This window comes from Pelophylax lessonae, assembly GCF_965119305.1.
Source record: "Pelophylax lessonae genome assembly, chromosome: 10".
In the NCBI taxonomy this organism is placed as follows: domain Eukaryota; kingdom Metazoa; phylum Chordata; class Amphibia; order Anura; family Ranidae; genus Pelophylax; species Pelophylax lessonae.
Genome location: NC_138777.1, coordinates 132,714,652 through 132,736,647, shown reverse-complemented (window position 1 = coordinate 132,736,647; position 21,996 = coordinate 132,714,652). Strand labels below are relative to the sequence as shown.

Genomic DNA, 21,996 nt, shown 5'->3' with positions numbered 1-21,996 from the left:
GGGAGGATTTCGGAACAGGCAGGGGGCAAACTGAAACACCCTGCAATCCTTGGCGGTGTAAGATGCGCCCCAAAAATTGGAAAGGTGTATCTCACACGTACCGATACAGACTATGCCGCAATTTAATTATTTTTACCCCAAGGGTGTAGATTGAATAGCGGAATAGAAAATACGATATCAAAAGGTGTATCTATCTCACACGTACAGACCCAGACTAGGCCCCGATTACTATTTTTTGTACCCCAAAGGCAGGATGAGGAGTAGGAGGAGTTCGGAACAGGCAGGAGGCAAACTGAAACACCCTGCAATCCTCGGCGGTGTAAGATGCGCCCCAAAAATTGGAAAGGTGTATCTCACACGTACCGATACAGACTATGCCGCAATTTAATTATTTTTACCCCAAGGGTGTAGATTGAATAGCGGAATAGAAAATATGATATCAAAAGGTGTATCTATCTCACACGTACAGACCCAGACTAGGCCCCGATTACTATTTTTTGTACCCCAAAGGCAGGATGAGGAGTAGGAGGAGTTCGGAACAGGCAGGGGCAAACTGAAACACCCTGCAATCCTCGGCGGTGTAAGATGCGCCCCAAAAATTGGAAAGGTGTATCTCACACGTACCGATACAGACTATGCCGCAATTTAATTATTTTTACCCCAAGGGTGTAGATTGAATAGCGGAATAGAAAATATGATATCAAAAGGTGTATCTATCTCACACGTACAGACCCAGACTAGGCCCTGATTACTATTTTTTGTACCCCAAAGGCAGGATGAGGAGTAGGAGGAGTTCGGAACAGGCAGGGGGCAAACAGAAACACCCTGCAATCCTCGGCGGTGTAAGATGCGCCCCAAAAATCGGAAAGGTGTATCTCACACGTACCGATACAGACTATGCTGCAATTTAATTATTTTTACCCCAAGGGTGTAAATTGAATAGCGGAATAGAAAATATGATATCAAAAAGTGTATCTATCTCACACGTACAGACCCAGACTAGGCCCTGATTACTATTTTTTGTACCCCAAAGGCAGGATGAGGAGTAGGAGGAGTTCGGAACAGGCAGGAGGCAAACTGAAGCACCCTGCAATCCTCGGCGGTGTAAGATGCGCCCCAAAAATTGGAAAGGTGTATCTCACACGTACCGATACAGACTATGTCGCAATTTAATTATTTTTACCCCCAGGGTGTAGATTGAATAGCGGAATAGAAAATATGATATCAAAAGGTGTATCTATCTCACACGTACAGACCCAGACTAGGCCCTGATTACTATTTTTTGTACCCCAAAGGCAGGATGAGGAGTAGGAGGAGTTCGGAACAGGCAGGGGGCAAACAGAAACACCCTGCAATCCTCGGCGGTGTAAGATGCGCCCCAAAAATTGGAAAGGTGTATCTCACACGTACCGATACAGACTATGCTGCAATTTAATTATTTTTACCCCAAGGGTGTAAATTTAATAGCGGAATAGAAAATATGATATCAAAAAGTGTATCTATCTCACACGTACAGACCCAGACTAGGCCCTGATTACTATTTTTTGTACCCCAAAGGCAGGATGAGGAGTAGGAGGAGTTCGGAACAGGCAGGAGGCAAACTGAAGCACCCTGCAATCCTCGGCGGTGTAAGATGCGCCCCAAAAATTGGAAAGGTGTATCTCACACGTACCGATACAGACTATGTCGCAATTTAATTATTTTTACCCCCAGGGTGTAGATTGAATAGCGGAATAGAAAATATGATATCAAAAGGTGTATCTATCTTAAACGGACAGACCCAGACTAGGCCCCGATTACTATTTTTTGTACCCCAAAGGCAGGATGAGGAGTAGGAGGAGTTCGCAACAGGCAGGAGGCAAACTGAAACACCCTGCAATCCTCGGCGGTGTAAGATGCGCCCCAAAAATTGGAAAGGCGTATCTCACACGTACCGATATAGACTATGCCGCAATTTAATTATTTTTACCCCAAGGGTGTAGATTGAATAGCGGAATAGAAAATACGATATCAAAAGGTGTATCTATCTCACACGTACAGACCCAGACTAGGCCCCGATTACTATTTTTTGTACCCCAAAGGCAGGATGAGGAGTAGGAGGAGTTCGGAACAGGCAGGGGGCAAACTGAAACACCCTGCAATCCTCGGCGGTGTAAGATGCGCCCCAAAAATTGGAAAGGTGTATCTCACACGTACCGATACAGACTATGCCGCAATTTAATTATTTTTACCCCAAGGGTGTAGATTGAATAGCGGAATAGAAAATATGACATCAAAAGGTGTATCTATCTCACACGTACAGACCCAGACTAGGCCCTGATTACTATTTTTTGTACCCCAAAGGCAGGATGAGGAGTAGGAGGAGTTCGGAACAGGCAGGAGGCAAACTGAAGCACCCTGCAATCCTTGGCGGTGTAAGATGCGCCCCAAAAATTGGAAAGGTGTATCTCACACGTACCGATACAGACTATGCCGCAATTTAATTATTTTTACCCCAAGGGTGTAGATTGAATAGCGGAATAGAAAATACGATATCAAAAGGTGTATCTATCTCACACGTACAGACCCAGACTAGGCCCCGATTACTATTTTTTGTACCCCAAAGGCAGGATGAGGAGTAGGAGGAGTTCGGAACAGGCAGGAGGCAAACTGAAACACCCTGCAATCCTCGGCGGTGTAAGATGCGCCCCAAAAATTGGAAAGGTGTATCTCACACGTACCGATACAGACTATGCCGCAATTTAATTATTTTTACCCCAAGGGTGTAGATTGAATAGCGGAATAGAAAATATGATATCAAAAGGTGTATCTATCTCACACGTACAGACCCAGACTAGGCCCCGATTACTATTTTTTGTACCCCAAAGGCAGGATGAGGAGTAGGAGGAGTTCGGAACAGGCAGGGGCAAACTGAAACACCCTGCAATCCTCGGCGGTGTAAGATGCGCCCCAAAAATTGGAAAGGTGTATCTCACACGTACCGATACAGACTATGCCGCAATTTAATTATTTTTACCCCAAGGGTGTAGATTGAATAGCGGAATAGAAAATATGATATCAAAAGGTGTATCTATCTCACACGTACAGACCCAGACTAGGCCCTGATTACTATTTTTTGTACCCCAAAGGCAGGATGAGGAGTAGGAGGAGTTCGGAACAGGCAGGGGGCAAACAGAAACACCCTGCAATCCTCGGCGGTGTAAGATGCGCCCCAAAAATCGGAAAGGTGTATCTCACACGTACCGATACAGACTATGCTGCAATTTAATTATTTTTACCCCAAGGGTGTAAATTGAATAGCGGAATAGAAAATATGATATCAAAAAGTGTATCTATCTCACACGTACAGACCCAGACTAGGCCCTGATTACTATTTTTTGTACCCCAAAGGCAGGATGAGGAGTAGGAGGAGTTCGGAACAGGCAGGAGGCAAACTGAAGCACCCTGCAATCCTCGGCGGTGTAAGATGCGCCCCAAAAATTGGAAAGGTGTATCTCACACGTACCGATACAGACTATGTCGCAATTTAATTATTTTTACCCCCAGGGTGTAGATTGAATAGCGGAATAGAAAATATGATATCAAAAGGTGTATCTATCTCACACGTACAGACCCAGACTAGGCCCTGATTACTATTTTTTGTACCCCAAAGGCAGGATGAGGAGTAGGAGGAGTTCGGAACAGGCAGGGGGCAAACAGAAACACCCTGCAATCCTCGGCGGTGTAAGATGCGCCCCAAAAATTGGAAAGGTGTATCTCACACGTACCGATACAGACTATGCTGCAATTTAATTATTTTTACCCCAAGGGTGTAAATTTAATAGCGGAATAGAAAATATGATATCAAAAAGTGTATCTATCTCACACGTACAGACCCAGACTAGGCCCTGATTACTATTTTTTGTACCCCAAAGGCAGGATGAGGAGTAGGAGGAGTTCGGAACAGGCAGGAGGCAAACTGAAGCACCCTGCAATCCTCGGCGGTGTAAGATGCGCCCCAAAAATTGGAAAGGTGTATCTCACACGTACCGATACAGACTATGTCGCAATTTAATTATTTTTACCCCCAGGGTGTAGATTGAATAGCGGAATAGAAAATATGATATCAAAAGGTGTATCTATCTTAAACGGACAGACCCAGACTAGGCCCCGATTACTATTTTTTGTACCCCAAAGGCAGGATGAGGAGTAGGAGGAGTTCGCAACAGGCAGGAGGCAAACTGAAACACCCTGAAATCCTCGGCGGTGTAAGATGCGCCCCAAAAATTGGAAAGGTGTATCTCACACGTACCGATACAGACTATGCTGCAATTTAATTCTTTTTACCCCAAGGGTGTAGATTGAATAGCGGAATAGAAAATATGATATCAAAAGGTGTATCTATCTCACACGTACAGACCCAGACTAGGCCCTGATTACTATTTTTTGTACCCCAAAGGCAGGATGAGGAGTAGGAGGAGTTCGGAACAGGCAGGAGGCAAACTGAAGCACCCTGCAATCCTCGGCGGTGTAAGATGCGCCCCCAAAAACTGGAAAGGTGTATCTCACACGTACTGATACAGACTATGCCGCAATTTAATTCTTTTTACCACAAGGGTGTAGATTGAATAGCGGAAAAAAAAAAATGATATCAAAAGGTGTATCTATCTCACGCGTACAGACCCAGACTAGGCCCTGATTACTATTTTTTGTACCCCAAAGGCAGGATGAGGAGTAGGAGGAGTCCGGAACAGGCAGGAGGCAAACTGAAGCACCCTGCAATCCTTGGCGGTGTAAGATGCGCCCCAAAAATTGGAAAGGTGTATCTCACACGTACCGATACAGACTATGCCGCAATTTAATTATTTTTACCCCAAGGGTGTAGATTGAATAGCGGAATAGAAAATATGATATCAAAAGGTGTATCTATCTCACACGTACAGACCCACACTAGGCCCAGATTACTATTTTTTGTACCCCAAAGGCAGGATGAGGAGTGGGAGGATTTCGGAACAGGCAGGGGGCAAACTGAAACACCCTGCAATCCTCGGCGGTGTAAGATGCGCCCCAAAAATTGGAAAGGCGTATCTCACACGTACCGATACAGACTATGCCGCAATTTAATTATTTTTACCCCAAGGGTGTAGATTGAATAGCGGAATAGAAAATACGATATCAAAAGGTGTATCTATCTCACACGTACAGACCCAGACTAGGCCCCGATTACTATTTTTTGTACCCCAAAGGCAGGATGAGGAGTAGGAGGAGTTCGGAACAGGCAGGGGGCAAACTGAAACACCCTGCAATCCTCGGCGGTGTAAGATGCGCCCCAAAAATTGGAAAGGTGTATCTCACACGTACTGATACAGACTATGCCGCAATTTCATTCTTTTTACCACAAGGGTGTAGATTGAATAGCGGAAAAAAAAAAATGATATCAAAAGGTGTATCTATCTCACGCGTACAGACCCAGACTAGGCCCTGATTACTATTTTTTGTACCCCAAAGGCAGGATGAGGAGTAGGAGGAGTCCGGAACAGGCAGGAGGCAAACTGAAGCACCCTGCAATCCTTGGCGGTGTAAGATGCGCCCCAAAAATTGGAAAGGTGTATCTCACACGTACCGATACAGACTATGCCGCAATTTAATTATTTTTACCCCAAGGGTGTAGATTGAATAGCGGAATAGAAAATATGATATCAAAAGGTGTATCTATCTCACACGTACAGACCCACACTAGGCCCAGATTACTATTTTTTGTACCCCAAAGGCAGGATGAGGAGTGGGAGGATTTCGGAACAGGCAGGGGGCAAACTGAAACACCCTGCAATCCTCGGCGGTGTAAGATGCGCCCCAAAAATTGGAAAGGCGTATCTCACACGTACCGATACAGACTATGCCGCAATTTAATTATTTTTACCCCAAGGGTGTAGATTGAATAGCGGAATAGAAAATACGATATCAAAAGGTGTATCTATCTCACACGTACAGACCCAGACTAGGCCCCGATTACTATTTTTTGTACCCCAAAGGCAGGATGAGGAGTAGGAGGAGTTCGGAACAGGCAGGGGGCAAACTGAAACACCCTGCAATCCTCGGCGGTGTAAGATGCGCCCCAAAAATTGGAAAGGTGTATCTCACACGTACCGATACAGACTATGCCGCAATTTAATTATTTTTACCCCAAGGGTGTAGATTGAATAGCGGAATAGAAAATATGATATCAAAAGGTGTATCTATCTCACACGTACAGACCCAGACTAGGCCCTGATTACTATTTTTTGTACCCCAAAGGCAGGATGAGGAGTAGGAGGAGTTCGGAACAGGCAGGGGGCAAACTGAAGCACCCTGCAATCCTTGGCGGTGTAAGATGCGCCCCAAAAATTTGAAAGGTGTATCTCACACGTACCGATACAGACTATGCCGCAATTTAATTATTTTTACCCCAAGGGTGTAGATTGAATAGCGGAAAAGAAAATATGATATCAAAAGGTGTATCTAACTCACACGTACAGACCCAGACTAGGCCCCGATTACTATTTTTTGTACCCCAAAGGCAGGATGAGGAGTAGGAGGAGTTCGGAACAGGCAGGGGCAAACTGAAACACCCTGCAATCCTCGGCGGTGTAAGATGCGCCCCAAAAATTGGAAAGGTGTATCTCACACGTACCGATACAGACTATGCCGCAATTTAATTATTTTTACCCCAAGGGTGTAGATTGAATAGCGGAATAGAAAATATGATATCAAAAGGTGTATCTATCTCACACGTACAGACCCAGACTAGGCCCCGATTACTATTTTTTGTACCCCAAAGGCAGGATGAGGAGTAGGAGGAGTTCGGAACAGGCAGGGGCAAACTGAAACACCCTGCAATCCTCGGCGGTGTAAGATGCGCCCCAAAAATTGGAAAGGTGTATCTCACACGTACCGATACAGACTATGCCGCAATTTAATTATTTTTACCCCAAGGGTGTAGATTGAATAGCGGAATAGAAAATATGATATCAAAAGGTGTATCTATCTCACACGTACAGACCCAGACTAGGCCCTGATTACTATTTTTTGTACCCCAAAGGCAGGATGAGGAGTAGGAGGAGTTCGGAACAGGCAGGGGGCAAACAGAAACACCCTGCAATCCTCGGCGGTGTAAGATGCGCCCCAAAAATTGGAAAGGTGTATCTCACACGTACCGATACAGACTATGCTGCAATTTAATTATTTTTACCCCAAGGGTGTAAATTGAATAGCGGAATAGAAAATATGATATCAAAAAGTGTATCTATCTCACACGTACAGACCCAGACTAGGCCCTGATTACTATTTTTTGTACCCCAAAGGCAGGATGAGGAGTAGGAGGAGTTCGGAACAGGCAGGGGGCAAACTGAAGCACCCTGCAATCCTCGGCGGTGTAAGATGCGCCCCAAAAATTGGAAAGGTGTATCTCACACGTACCGATACAGACTATGCTGCAATTTAATTATTTTTACCCCAAGGGTGTAGATTGAATAGCGGAATAGAAAATATGATATCAAAAAGTGTATCTATCTCACACGTACAGACCCAGACTAGGCCCTGATTACTATTTTTTGTACCCCAAAGGCAGGATGAGGAGTAGGAGGAGTTCGGAACAGGCAGGAGGCAAACTAAAGCACCCTGCAATCCTCGGCAGTGTAAGATGCGCCCCAAAAATTGGAAAGGTGTATCTCACACGTACCGATACAGACTATGTCGCAATTTAATTATTTTTACCCCCAGGGTGTAGATTGAATAGCGGAATAGAAAATATGATATCAAAAGGTGTATCTATCTTAAACGGACAGACCCAGACTAGGCCCCGATTACTATTTTTTGTACCCCAAAGGCAGGATGAGGAGTAGGAGGAGTTCGCAACAGGCAGGAGGCAAACTGAAACACCCTGCAATCCTCGGCGGTGTAAGATGCGCCCCAAAAATTGGAAAGGTGTATCTCACACGTACCGATACAGACTATGCTGCAATTTAATTCTTTTTACCCCAAGGGTGTAGATTGAATAGCGGAATAGAAAATATGATATCAAAAGGTGTATCTATCTCACACGTACAGACCCAGACTAGGCCCTGATTACTATTTTTTGTACCCCAAAGGCAGGATGAGGAGTAGGAGGAGTTCGGAACAGGCAGGAGGCAAACTGAAGCACCCTGCAATCCTCGGCGGTGTAAGATGCGCCCCCAAAAACTGGAAAGGTGTATCTCACACGTACTGATACAGACTATGCCGCAATTTAATTCTTTTTACCACAAGGGTGTAGATTGAATAGCGGAAAAAAAAAATGATATCAAAAGGTGTATCTATCTCACGCGTACAGACCCAGACTAGGCCCTGATTACTATTTTTTGTACCCCAAAGGCAGGATGAGGAGTAGGAGGAGTCCGGAACAGGCAGGAGGCAAACTGAAGCACCCTGCAATCCTTGGCGGTGTAAGATGCGCCCCAAAAATTGGAAAGGTGTATCTCACACGTACCGATACAGACTATGCCGCAATTTAATTATTTTTACCCCAAGGGTGTAGATTGAATAGCGGAATAGAAAATATGATATCAAAAGGTGTATCTATCTCACACGTACAGACCCAGACTAGGCCCTGATTACTATTTTTTGTACCCCAAAGGCAGGATGAGGAGTAGGAGGAGTTCGGAACAGGCAGGGGGCAAACAGAAACACCCTGCAATCCTCGGCGGTGTAAGATGCGCCCCAAAAATTGGAAAGGTGTATCTCACACGTACCGATACAGACTATGCTGCAATTTAATTATTTTTACCCCAAGGGTGTAAATTGAATAGCGGAATAGAAAATATGATATCAAAAAGTGTATCTATCTCACACGTACAGACCCAGACTAGGCCCTGATTACTATTTTTTGTACCCCAAAGGCAGGATGAGGAGTAGGAGGAGTTCGGAACAGGCAGGAGGCAAACTGAAGCACCCTGCAATCCTCGGCGGTGTAAGATGCGCCCCAAAAATTGGAAAGGTGTATCTCACACGTACCGATACAGACTATGTCGCAATTTAATTATTTTTACCCCCAGGGTGTAGATTGAATAGCGGAATAGAAAATATGATATCAAAAGGTGTATCTATCTCACACGTACAGACCCAGACTAGGCCCTGATTACTATTTTTTGTACCCCAAAGGCAGGATGAGGAGTAGGAGGAGTTCGGAACAGGCAGGGGGCAAACAGAAACACCCTGCAATCCTCGGCGGTGTAAGATGCGCCCCAAAAATTGGAAAGGTGTATCTCACACGTACCGATACAGACTATGCTGCAATTTAATTATTTTTACCCCAAGGGTGTAAATTGAATAGCGGAATAGAAAATATGATATCAAAAAGTGTATCTATCTCACACGTACAGACCCAGACTAGGCCCTGATTACTATTTTTTGTACCCCAAAGGCAGGATGAGGAGTAGGAGGAGTTCGGAACAGGCAGGAGGCAAACTGAAGCACCCTGCAATCCTCGGCGGTGTAAGATGCGCCCCAAAAATTGGAAAGGTGTATCTCACACGTACCGATACAGACTATGTCGCAATTTAATTATTTTTACCCCCAGGGTGTAGATTGAATAGCGGAATAGAAAATATGATATCAAAAGGTGTATCTATCTTAAACGGACAGACCCAGACTAGGCCCCGATTACTATTTTTTGTACCCCAAAGGCAGGATGAGGAGTAGGAGGAGTTCGGAACAGGCAGGAGGCAAACTGAAACACCCTGAAATCCTCGGCGGTGTAAGATGCGCCCCAAAAATTGGAAAGGTGTATCTCACACGTACCGATACAGACTATGCTGCAATTTAATTCTTTTTACCCCAAGGGTGTAGATTGAATAGCGGAATAGAAAATATGATATCAAAAGGTGTATCTATCTCACACGTACAGACCCAGACTAGGCCCTGATTACTATTTTTTGTACCCCAAAGGCAGGATGAGGAGTAGGAGGAGTTCGGAACAGGCAGGAGGCAAACTGAAGCACCCTGCAATCCTCGGCGGTGTAAGATGCGCCCCCAAAAACTGGAAAGGTGTATCTCACACGTACTGATACAGACTATGCCGCAATTTCATTCTTTTTACCACAAGGGTGTAGATTGAATAGCGGAAAAAAAAAAATGATATCAAAAGGTGTATCTATCTCACGCGTACAGACCCAGACTAGGCCCTGATTACTATTTTTTGTACCCCAAAGGCAGGATGAGGAGTAGGAGGAGTCCGGAACAGGCAGGAGGCAAACTGAAGCACCCTGCAATCCTTGGCGGTGTAAGATGCGCCCCAAAAATTGGAAAGGTGTATCTCACACGTACCGATACAGACTATGCCGCAATTTAATTATTTTTACCCCAAGGGTGTAGATTGAATAGCGGAATAGAAAATATGATATCAAAAGGTGTATCTATCTCACACGTACAGACCCACACTAGGCCCAGATTACTATTTTTTGTACCCCAAAGGCAGGATGAGGAGTGGGAGGATTTCGGAACAGGCAGGGGGCAAACTGAAACACCCTGCAATCCTCGGCGGTGTAAGATGTGCCCCAAAAATTGGAAAGGCGTATCTCACACGTACCGATACAGACTATGCCGCAATTTAATTATTTTTACCCCAAGGGTGTAGATTGAATAGCGGAATAGAAAATACGATATCAAAAGGTGTATCTATCTCACACGTACAGACCCAGACTAGGCCCCGATTACTATTTTTTGTACCCCAAAGGCAGGATGAGGAGTAGGAGGAGTTCGGAACAGGCAGGGGGCAAACTGAAACACCCTGCAATCCTCGGCGGTGTAAGATGCGCCCCAAAAATTGGAAAGGTGTATCTCACACGTACCGATACAGACTATGCCGCAATTTAATTATTTTTACCCCAAGGGTGTAGATTGAATAGCGGAATAGAAAATATGATATCAAAAGGTGTATCTATCTCACACGTACAGACCCAGACTAGGCCCTGATTACTATTTTTTGTACCCCAAAGGCAGGATGAGGAGTAGGAGGAGTTCGGAACAGGCAGGGGGCAAACTGAAGCACCCTGCAATCCTTGGCGGTGTAAGATGCGCCCCAAAAATTTGAAAGGTGTATCTCACACGTACCGATACAGACTATGCCGCAATTTAATTATTTTTACACCAAGGGTGTAGATTGAATAGCGGAAAAGAAAATATGATATCAAAAGGTGTATCTAACTCACACGTACAGACCCAGACTAGGCCCCGATTACTATTTTTTGTACCCCAAAGGCAGGATGAGGAGTAGGAGGAGTTCGGAACAGGCAGGGGCAAACTGAAACACCCTGCAATCCTCGGCGGTGTAAGATGCGCCCCAAAAATTGGAAAGGTGTATCTCACACGTACCGATACAGACTATGCCGCAATTTAATTATTTTTACCCCAAGGGTGTAGATTGAATAGCGGAATAGAAAATATGATATCAAAAGGTGTATCTATCTCACACGTACAGACCCAGACTAGGCCCCGATTACTATTTTTTGTACCCCAAAGGCAGGATGAGGAGTAGGAGGAGTTCGGAACAGGCAGGGGCAAACTGAAACACCCTGCAATCCTCGGCGGTGTAAGATGAGCCCCAAAAATTGGAAAGGTGTATCTCACACGTACCGATACAGACTATGCCGCAATTTAATTATTTTTACCCCAAGGGTGTAGATTGAATAGCGGAATAGAAAATATGATATCAAAAGGTGTATCTATCTCACACGTACAGACCCAGACTAGGCCCTGATTACTATTTTTTGTACCCCAAAGGCAGGATGAGGAGTAGGAGGAGTTCGGAACAGGCAGGGGGCAAACAGAAACACCCTGCAATCCTCGGCGGTGTAAGATGCGCCCCAAAAATTGGAAAGGTGTATCTCACACGTACCGATACAGACTATGCTGCAATTTAATTATTTTTACCCCAAGGGTGTAAATTGAATAGCGGAATAGAAAATATGATATCAAAAAGTGTATCTATCTCACACGTACAGACCCAGACTAGGCCCTGATTACTATTTTTTGTACCCCAAAGGCAGGATGAGGAGTAGGAGGAGTTCGGAACAGGCAGGGGGCAAACTGAAGCACCCTGCAATCCTCGGCGGTGTAAGATGCGCCCCAAAAATTGGAAAGGTGTATCTCACACGTACCGATACAGACTATGTCGCAATTTAATTATTTTTACCCCCAGGGTGTAGATTGAATAGCGGAATAGAAAATATGATATCAAAAGGTGTATCTATCTCACACGTACAGACCCAGACTAGGCCCTGATTACTATTTTTTGTACCCCAAAGGCAGGATGAGGAGTAGGAGGAGTTCGGAACAGGCAGGGGGCAAACAGAAACACCCTGCAATCCTCGGCGGTGTAAGATGCGCCCCAAAAATTGGAAAGGTGTATCTCACACGTACCGATACAGACTATGCTGCAATTTAATTATTTTTACCCCAAGGGTGTAGATTGAATAGCGGAATAGAAAATATGATATCAAAAAGTGTATCTATCTCACACGTACAGACCCAGACTAGGCCCTGATTACTATTTTTTGTACCCCAAAGGCAGGATGAGGAGTAGGAGGAGTTCGGAACAGGCAGGAGGCAAACTAAAGCACCCTGCAATCCTCGGCAGTGTAAGATGCGCCCCAAAAATTGGAAAGGTGTATCTCACACGTACCGATACAGACTATGTCGCAATTTAATTATTTTTACCCCCAGGGTGTAGATTGAATAGCGGAATAGAAAATATGATATCAAAAGGTGTATCTATCTCACACGTACAGACCCAGACTAGGCCCTGATTACTATTTTTTGTACCCCAAAGGCAGGATGAGGAGTAGGAGGAGTTCGGAACAGGCAGGAGGCAAACTGAAGCACCCTGCAATCCTCGGCGGTGTAAGATGCGCCCCCAAAAACTGGAAAGGTGTATCTCACACGTACTGATACAGACTATGCCGCAATTTCATTCTTTTTACCACAAGGGTGTAGATTGAATAGCGGAAAAAAAAAAATGATATCAAAAGGTGTATCTATCTCACGCGTACAGACCCAGACTAGGCCCTGATTACTATTTTTTGTACCCCAAAGGCAGGATGAGGAGTAGGAGGAGTCCGGAACAGGCAGGAGGCAAACTGAAGCACCCTGCAATCCTTGGCGGTGTAAGATGCGCCCCAAAAATTGGAAAGGTGTATCTCACACGTACCGATACAGACTATGCCGCAATTTAATTATTTTTACCCCAAGGGTGTAGATTGAATAGCGGAATAGAAAATATGATATCAAAAGGTGTATCTATCTCACACGTACAGACCCACACTAGGCCCAGATTACTATTTTTTGTACCCCAAAGGCAGGATGAGGAGTGGGAGGATTTCGGAACAGGCAGGGGGCAAACTGAAACACCCTGCAATCCTCGGCGGTGTAAGATGCGCCCCAAAAATTGGAAAGGCGTATCTCACACGTACCGATACAGACTATGCCGCAATTTAATTATTTTTACCCCAAGGGTGTAGATTGAATAGCGGAATAGAAAATACGATATCAAAAGGTGTATCTATCTCACACGTACAGACCCAGACTAGGCCCCGATTACTATTTTTTGTACCCCAAAGGCAGGATGAGGAGTAGGAGGAGTTCGGAACAGGCAGGGGGCAAACTGAAACACCCTGCAATCCTCGGCGGTGTAAGATGCGCCCCAAAAATTGGAAAGGTGTATCTCACACGTACCGATACAGACTATGCCGCAATTTAATTATTTTTACCCCAAGGGTGTAGATTGAATAGCGGAATAGAAAATATGATATCAAAAGGTGTATCTATCTCACACGTACAGACCCAGACTAGGCCCTGATTACTATTTTTTGTACCCCAAAGGCAGGATGAGGAGTAGGAGGAGTTCGGAACAGGCAGGGGGCAAACTGAAGCACCCTGCAATCCTTGGCGGTGTAAGATGCGCCCCAAAAATTTGAAAGGTGTATCTCACACGTACCGATACAGACTATGCCGCAATTTAATTATTTTTACACCAAGGGTGTAGATTGAATAGCGGAAAAGAAAATATGATATCAAAAGGTGTATCTAACTCACACGTACAGACCCAGACTAGGCCCCGATTACTATTTTTTGTACCCCAAAGGCAGGATGAGGAGTAGGAGGAGTTCGGAACAGGCAGGGGCAAACTGAAACACCCTGCAATCCTCGGCGGTGTAAGATGCGCCCCAAAAATTGGAAAGGTGTATCTCACACGTACCGATACAGACTATGCCGCAATTTAATTATTTTTACCCCAAGGGTGTAGATTGAATAGCGGAATAGAAAATATGATATCAAAAGGTGTATCTATCTCACACGTACAGACCCAGACTAGGCCCCGATTACTATTTTTTGTACCCCAAAGGCAGGATGAGGAGTAGGAGGAGTTCGGAACAGGCAGGGGCAAACTGAAACACCCTGCAATCCTCGGCGGTGTAAGATGAGCCCCAAAAATTGGAAAGGTGTATCTCACACGTACCGATACAGACTATGCCGCAATTTAATTATTTTTACCCCAAGGGTGTAGATTGAATAGCGGAATAGAAAATATGATATCAAAAGGTGTATCTATCTCACACGTACAGACCCAGACTAGGCCCTGATTACTATTTTTTGTACCCCAAAGGCAGGATGAGGAGTAGGAGGAGTTCGGAACAGGCAGGGGGCAAACAGAAACACCCTGCAATCCTCGGCGGTGTAAGATGCGCCCCAAAAATTGGAAAGGTGTATCTCACACGTACCGATACAGACTATGCTGCAATTTAATTATTTTTACCCCAAGGGTGTAAATTGAATAGCGGAATAGAAAATATGATATCAAAAAGTGTATCTATCTCACACGTACAGACCCAGACTAGGCCCTGATTACTATTTTTTGTACCCCAAAGGCAGGATGAGGAGTAGGAGGAGTTCGGAACAGGCAGGGGGCAAACTGAAGCACCCTGCAATCCTCGGCGGTGTAAGATGCGCCCCAAAAATTGGAAAGGTGTATCTCACACGTACCGATACAGACTATGTCGCAATTTAATTATTTTTACCCCCAGGGTGTAGATTGAATAGCGGAATAGAAAATATGATATCAAAAGGTGTATCTATCTCACACGTACAGACCCAGACTAGGCCCTGATTACTATTTTTTGTACCCCAAAGGCAGGATGAGGAGTAGGAGGAGTTCGGAACAGGCAGGGGGCAAACAGAAACACCCTGCAATCCTCGGCGGTGTAAGATGCGCCCCAAAAATTGGAAAGGTGTATCTCACACGTACCGATACAGACTATGCTGCAATTTAATTATTTTTACCCCAAGGGTGTAGATTGAATAGCGGAATAGAAAATATGATATCAAAAAGTGTATCTATCTCACACGTACAGACCCAGACTAGGCCCTGATTACTATTTTTTGTACCCCAAAGGCAGGATGAGGAGTAGGAGGAGTTCGGAACAGGCAGGAGGCAAACTAAAGCACCCTGCAATCCTCGGCAGTGTAAGATGCGCCCCAAAAATTGGAAAGGTGTATCTCACACGTACCGATACAGACTATGTCGCAATTTAATTATTTTTACCCCCAGGGTGTAGATTGAATAGCGGAATAGAAAATATGATATCAAAAGGTGTATCTATCTTAAACGGACAGACCCAGACTAGGCCCCGATTACTATTTTTTGTACCCCAAAGGCAGGATGAGGAGTAGGAGGAGTTCGCAACAGGCAGGAGGCAAACTGAAACACCCTGAAATCCTCGGCGGTGTAAGATGCGCCCCAAAAATTGGAAAGGTGTATCTCACACGTACCGATACAGACTATGCTGCAATTTAATTCTTTTTACCCCAAGGGTGTAGATTGAATAGCGGAATAGAAAATATGATATCAAAAGGTGTATCTATCTCACACGTACAGACCCAGACTAGGCCCTGATTACTATTTTTTGTACCCCAAAGGCAGGATGAGGAGTAGGAGGAGTTCGGAACAGGCAGGAGGCAAACTGAAGCACCCTGCAATCCTCGGCGGTGTAAGATGCGCCCCCAAAAACTGGAAAGGTGTATCTCACACGTACTGATACAGACTATGCCGCAATTTAATTCTTTTTACCACAAGGGTGTAGATTGAATAGCGGAAAAAAAAAATGATATCAAAAGGTGTATCTATCTCACGCGTACAGACCCAGACTAGGCCCTGATTACTATTTTTTGTACCCCAAAGGCAGGATGAGGAGTAGGAGGAGTCCGGAACAGGCAGGAGGCAAACTGAAGCACCCTGCAATCCTTGGCGGTGTAAGATGCGCCCCAAAAATTGGAAAGGTGTATCTCACACGTACCGATACAGACTATGCCGCAATTTAATTATTTTTACCCCAAGGGTGTAGATTGAATAGCGGAATAGAAAATATGATATCAAAAGGTGTATCTATCTCACACGTACAGACCCACACTAGGCCCAGATTACTATTTTTTTTACCCCAAAGGCAGGATGAGGAGTGGGAGGATTTCGGAACAGGCAGGGGGCAAACTGAAACACCCTGCAATCCTCGGCGGTGTAAGATGCGCCCCAAAAATTGGAAAGGCGTATCTCACACGTACCGATACAGACTATGCCGCAATTTAATTATTTTTACCCCAAGGGTGTAGATTGAATAGCGGAATAGAAAATACGATATCAAAAGGTGTATCTATCTCACACGTACAGACCCAGACTAGGCCCCGATTACTATTTTTTGTACCCCAAAGGCAGGATGAGGAGTAGGAGGAGTTCGGAACAGGCAGGGGGCAAACTGAAACACCCTGCAATCCTCGGCGGTGTAAGATGCGCCCCAAAAATTGGAAAGGTGTATCTCACACGTACCGATACAGACTATGCCGCAATTTAATTATTTTTACCCCAAGGGTGTAGATTGAATAGCGGAATAGAAAATATGATATCAAAAGGTGTATCTATCTCACACGTACAGACCCAGACTAGGCCCTGATTACTATTTTTTGTACCCCAAAGGCAGGATGAGGAGTAGGAGGAGTTCGGAACAGGCAGGAGGCAAACTGAAGCACCCTGCAATCCTTGGCGGTGTAAGATGCGCCCCAAAAATTGGAAAGGTGTATCTCACACGTACCGATACAGACTATGCCGCAATTTAATTATTTTTACCCCAAGGGTGTAGATTGAATAGCGGAATAGAAAATACGATATCAAAAGGTGTATCTATCTCACACGTACAGACCCAGACTAGGCCCCGATTACTATTTTTTGTACCCCAAAGGCAGGATGAGGAGTAGGAGGAGTTCGGAACAGGCAGGAGGCAAACTGAAACACCCTGCAATCCTCGGGGGTGTAAGATGCGCCCCAAAAATTGGAAAGGTGTATCTCACACATACTGATACAGACTATGCTGCAATTTAATTCTTTTTACCCCAAGGGCGTAGATTGAATAGCGGAATAGAAAATATGATATCAAAAGGTGTATCTATCTCACACGTACAGACCCAGACTAGGCCCCGATTACTATTTTTTGTACCCCAAAGGCAGGATGAGGAGTAGGAGGAGTTCGGAACAGGCAGGAGGCAAACTGAAACACCCTGCAATCCTCGGGGGTGTAAGATGCGCCCCAAAAATTGGAAAGGTGTATCTCACACATACTGATACAGACTATGCCGCAATTTAATTCTTTTTACCCCAAGGGCGTAGATTGAATAGCGGAATAGAAAATATGATATCAAAAGGTGTATCTATCTCACACGTACAGACCCAGACTAGGCCCTGATTACTATTTTTTGTACCCCAATGGCAGGATGAGGAGTAGGAGGAGTTCGGAACAGGCAGGAGGCAAACTGAAGCACCCTGCAATCCTCGGCGGTGTAAGATGAGCCCCAAAAATTGGAAAGGTGTATCTCACACGTACCGATACTGACTATGCCGCAATTTAATTCTTTTTACCCCAAAGGGTGTAGATTGAATAGCGGAATAGAAAATATGATATAAAATTGGTGATTTTTCAATAGCACATGTGAACACAGCAGTGTCTTATGTCAGTCAGCTCTGCTGCAGGCTATGAAGGGGAAAAAAAAGAAAATTCCCCTTTAAGTTTGTAATTTTTAAATAGATTAGTACAGACTATGCCACAATTTAATTTTTTTTTAACCCAAAAGGGTGTATATTAAATAGTGGAACAGAACAATTGTATAAAATTGAAAATCACTCAATAGCACATGTGAACACAGCAGTGTCTTATCATAGTCAGCACTGAGGCAAAAAGGCTATGAAGGGGGGGGGACCCTTTTAACTTGTAGTAAAATAGATCTAAGATGAATGCTGCACACAACTGACTGATAAAAATAGATTTTTTTCTCCCTCCTCCTCCTCCTCCTCAGTGGGCTCAAGTGAGGGCAAAAAGATTGTGTTCACTGCACCACCCCCCACACAGCAAAATCGATGTATACTGTCCCTGCCTAATCTCTGCAGCCTGGCCCTAATATGCTCAATAAGATCGTTCACTGCACCACCCCCCACACAGCAAAATCGATGTAGGACACTGACCCTGCCTAATCTCCAGCCTCGCCCTAATATGCTCGATAAGATCTTTCACTGCACAACCCCCCACACAGCAAAATCGATGTAGAACACTGACCCTGCCTAATCTCCAGCCTCGCCCTAATATGCTCAATAAGATTGTTCACTGCACAACCCCCCACACAGCAAAATCGATGTAGAACACTGACCCTGCCTAATCTCCAGCCTCGCCCTAAAATGCTCTAATAACTCTCCCTGCCTGCACTCCGACCTGACCCTGCATTCTTTTCGGACACAATTTTTCACAGAATCACTGTCTGTCCCTAATCAGCAGCCAGCACGTATGATGTGTGCTCTCTCCCTAATCTACAGCAGAATGACGCAGCGCGCTGGGGCTCTCGAACTTATAAAAACATGGTCACATGCTTCAGATGGCCAATCACAGCTACTAATACATTAGTAGGCATGGCTGGGATGGCTTAAGGCACACCAGTTAAACGCTTGTTGATTGGCTGTTGAAAGCCCGCCATTAAAAGCGCACCATTACATACAAAACAGGAAATAAAATGACCGAACACGGATTTTAAACCCGAACAGTAAAGTTTTCGGATCCGTGTTCGGGTAACAAAAATCCAATTATTCGGTACGAACACGAATAATACAGTCCTTGTTCGCTCAACACTACTCCCGAACACTCAACAAAGCCCAGCTCTACTGCCATGGGTTTTGGCTTTCGCCCGCCCGGCGTCTTTTACCGGCTACCGTGTATAGTCCCTGCAGTGGAGCATGGCCTTCCAATGGGCAACTCCGTCCTGACAGCAGTGACCAGCTCAGTGTCGCCCCTACAAGGTCCATTGATGCAGGTCACATCCATCGGACTATCCGCATGATACCAGGAGTACCAGGACCCGCAGGCAGCCATTCATCCCACCAGGCACCGCTGTAGCCCCTACCAATGACGCGAGTTGCAGTGGTTCACAGTCATCATTTCATCATTTTGCACAGCTATGGATGTTGTTTAACGGGAACAGTGTATTAAAGCGATTACCGTTTCAAACATCTTTATTATGTTGTTTTTTTTTTTTTAAACTGGAACAGCGCTTCCCCCTTTGTATGATCTAGAAACTCATTTAAAACTGAGCATGTGAAGAACTGCCAATACTGGTCTGCAGAAACCCTAGCTAAATTGGACAGAAGAGAGATAAAGAGAATTGCAGGATCAACCAGGTTTTTTGCAGAATACCGAAAACAAATTTCATAATGATTATAATGTGGGTTTACTCACACTTTAACTGAAGTAGTCTGGAAATGCAACCATGACAAGATGCCCACCCTATAATGTTATGTTTAATTGTACTCTTCGGGGGGCCCCGCAGACCTATAGGCACAGAACCTACAAAAGAACTTGAACAAACTTTGATGGGGTTTAGGAGTGGAAAAGACTTCTACCTAAAATCCAATGGTTTTTTTCAGTAATCTGCAGCATATCTGTGTGGCTACACAGAGAAACACGGAGACCAGACTATATATAGTAAAGTAAATGAATGAACAATAAATCAAAAGGAAACAAGCAAACGTGAAGCTACAAATGAACTACAACCATGTAACCAAAATACATAACTAACTAATAGGGAGCCTGGAAAACTATCTATATAGGCAGCAGGGTGCTTCCCTCTTTGTATGATCTAGAAACTCACTCAAAACTGAGCATGTGAAGAACTGCCAATACTGGTCTGCAGAAACCCTAGCTAAATTGGAGACTTGGACAGAAGAGAGATAAAGAGAATTGCAGGATCAACCAGGTTTTTTGCAGAATACGGAAAACAAATTTCATAATGATTATAATGTGGGTTTACTCACACTTTAACCGAAGTAGTCTGGAAATGCAACCATGACAGGATGCCCACCCTATAATGTTATGTTTAATTGTACTCTTCGGGGGGCCCCGCAGACCTATAGGCACAGAACCTACAAAAGAACTTGAACACACTTTGATGGGGTTTAGGAGTGGAAAAGACTTCTACCTAAAATCCAATGTTTTTTTTAAGTAATCTGCAGCATATCTGTGTGGCTACACAGAGAAACACGGAGAGCAGACTATATATAGTAAAGTAAATGAATGAACAATAAATCAAAAGGAAACAAGCAAACATGAAGCTACAGATGAACTACAACCATGTAACCAAAATACATAAATAACTAACAGGAAGCCTGGAAAACTATCTATATAGGCAGCAGGGTGCAGGGCTACAGCAAGATCAATATCAGAACCAGGAGCAAGCAAATCAAAACACTTAAGGCTTTGACCTTTCAGTTTGCGGGAAAGAATGCTACTCTGGCATAAAAGCACACACCAGGTAAAACAATTAAAAACTCTTTAGAAAAAAGGAGTTGATCTACAACAGTCCATTCCAGGATTGCCAGTCTGCAATAAAAGTAGCCCAAGAAAAATTTAGACACTTACACCATAAACTCCTCAAATCAATTGCCAAACAGAGAGACCCAAAGGGGGAGTGACAAAAAAACCTGTCCAGGTTTGTTAGTAACAGACATGGTCACCCAGCTCAAGTGCATGCTTCGGCTTTGGAATCCACAGAACCATCATCTAATGACGTGCCTGAAGTCAGAAATGCATATTCAGAGACTCAACTGGAGGTGTTCTTCAAGCCCTAACTTTGAGAAACTCTCCAGTACACTTTGAGCAGATTCATTTGAATGTTTTACACATTTGCTAGGGACAACAAGTTCAAATGGAATGGAATGTAGTGGAGTGCCAATTTATTTACAATGCTCAGGTGCAGACGCAGACCCCTTTACCTCTATTTCTCACATTTCACTGGGTTCTTTGGCATGACCAGGGAAGAGAAGTCCTTAGCTTCCTTCCCTCAGTGGCTCAGAAAGGCTACACATGATAAGGCAAAACAAGGAGGAGCACTGGCACAATTGCTTCCAAAATACTCTAGTTCCACTGTGGAGGACCTTTGGCATTGGGCCTTGGATCAATCCGGCTGTTTGCCTGTGTTATCAGAGCTACCCTGGATTTCACTATGAGGGATGCTGTTTATAAGGGTAAGCACAAGTTAGCTCTTTGTGTTCTGTACAGCTTTAATGAAGTATAGACTCTCAGCTTGACTCTCTGGTGTAATAGAGTCCTATAGAGACTATTCTTTGCTGCCACATGTTACCCTGATTGAGCCACACAGACATTTCTTTGAAGAATGTATGTATGTTTGTGCAGCTTTCACAATCTGTTTTGTTTTTAACCGGCTTTGTATTATTGCTTCTAACTTGTCAACTGTTTAGTAGATTTCAAGTTATTGTTACTCCCTGTCTGATTATTTGCCCAATTACTTATTCTGTTAAAACACCAGAGTTTACTATTGTATATCTACAGTTTCTTGTGTCATTTTCACACTCAGTTTACTATGAAAAAGCATAATTAAATGGTTAGCCTCCCTGTGCTTCCCTCCTTCTGT

General features: G+C 44.4%; 1 protein-coding gene across 7 annotated transcripts in view; it reads right to left on the bottom strand.

The window, feature by feature from the left end:
• NRXN2 (neurexin 2) overlaps positions 1–21,996 on the bottom strand; it is a 2,537,771-nt gene that overhangs the window by 2,514,332 nt on the left and 1,443 nt on the right. The window lies entirely within an intron of this gene.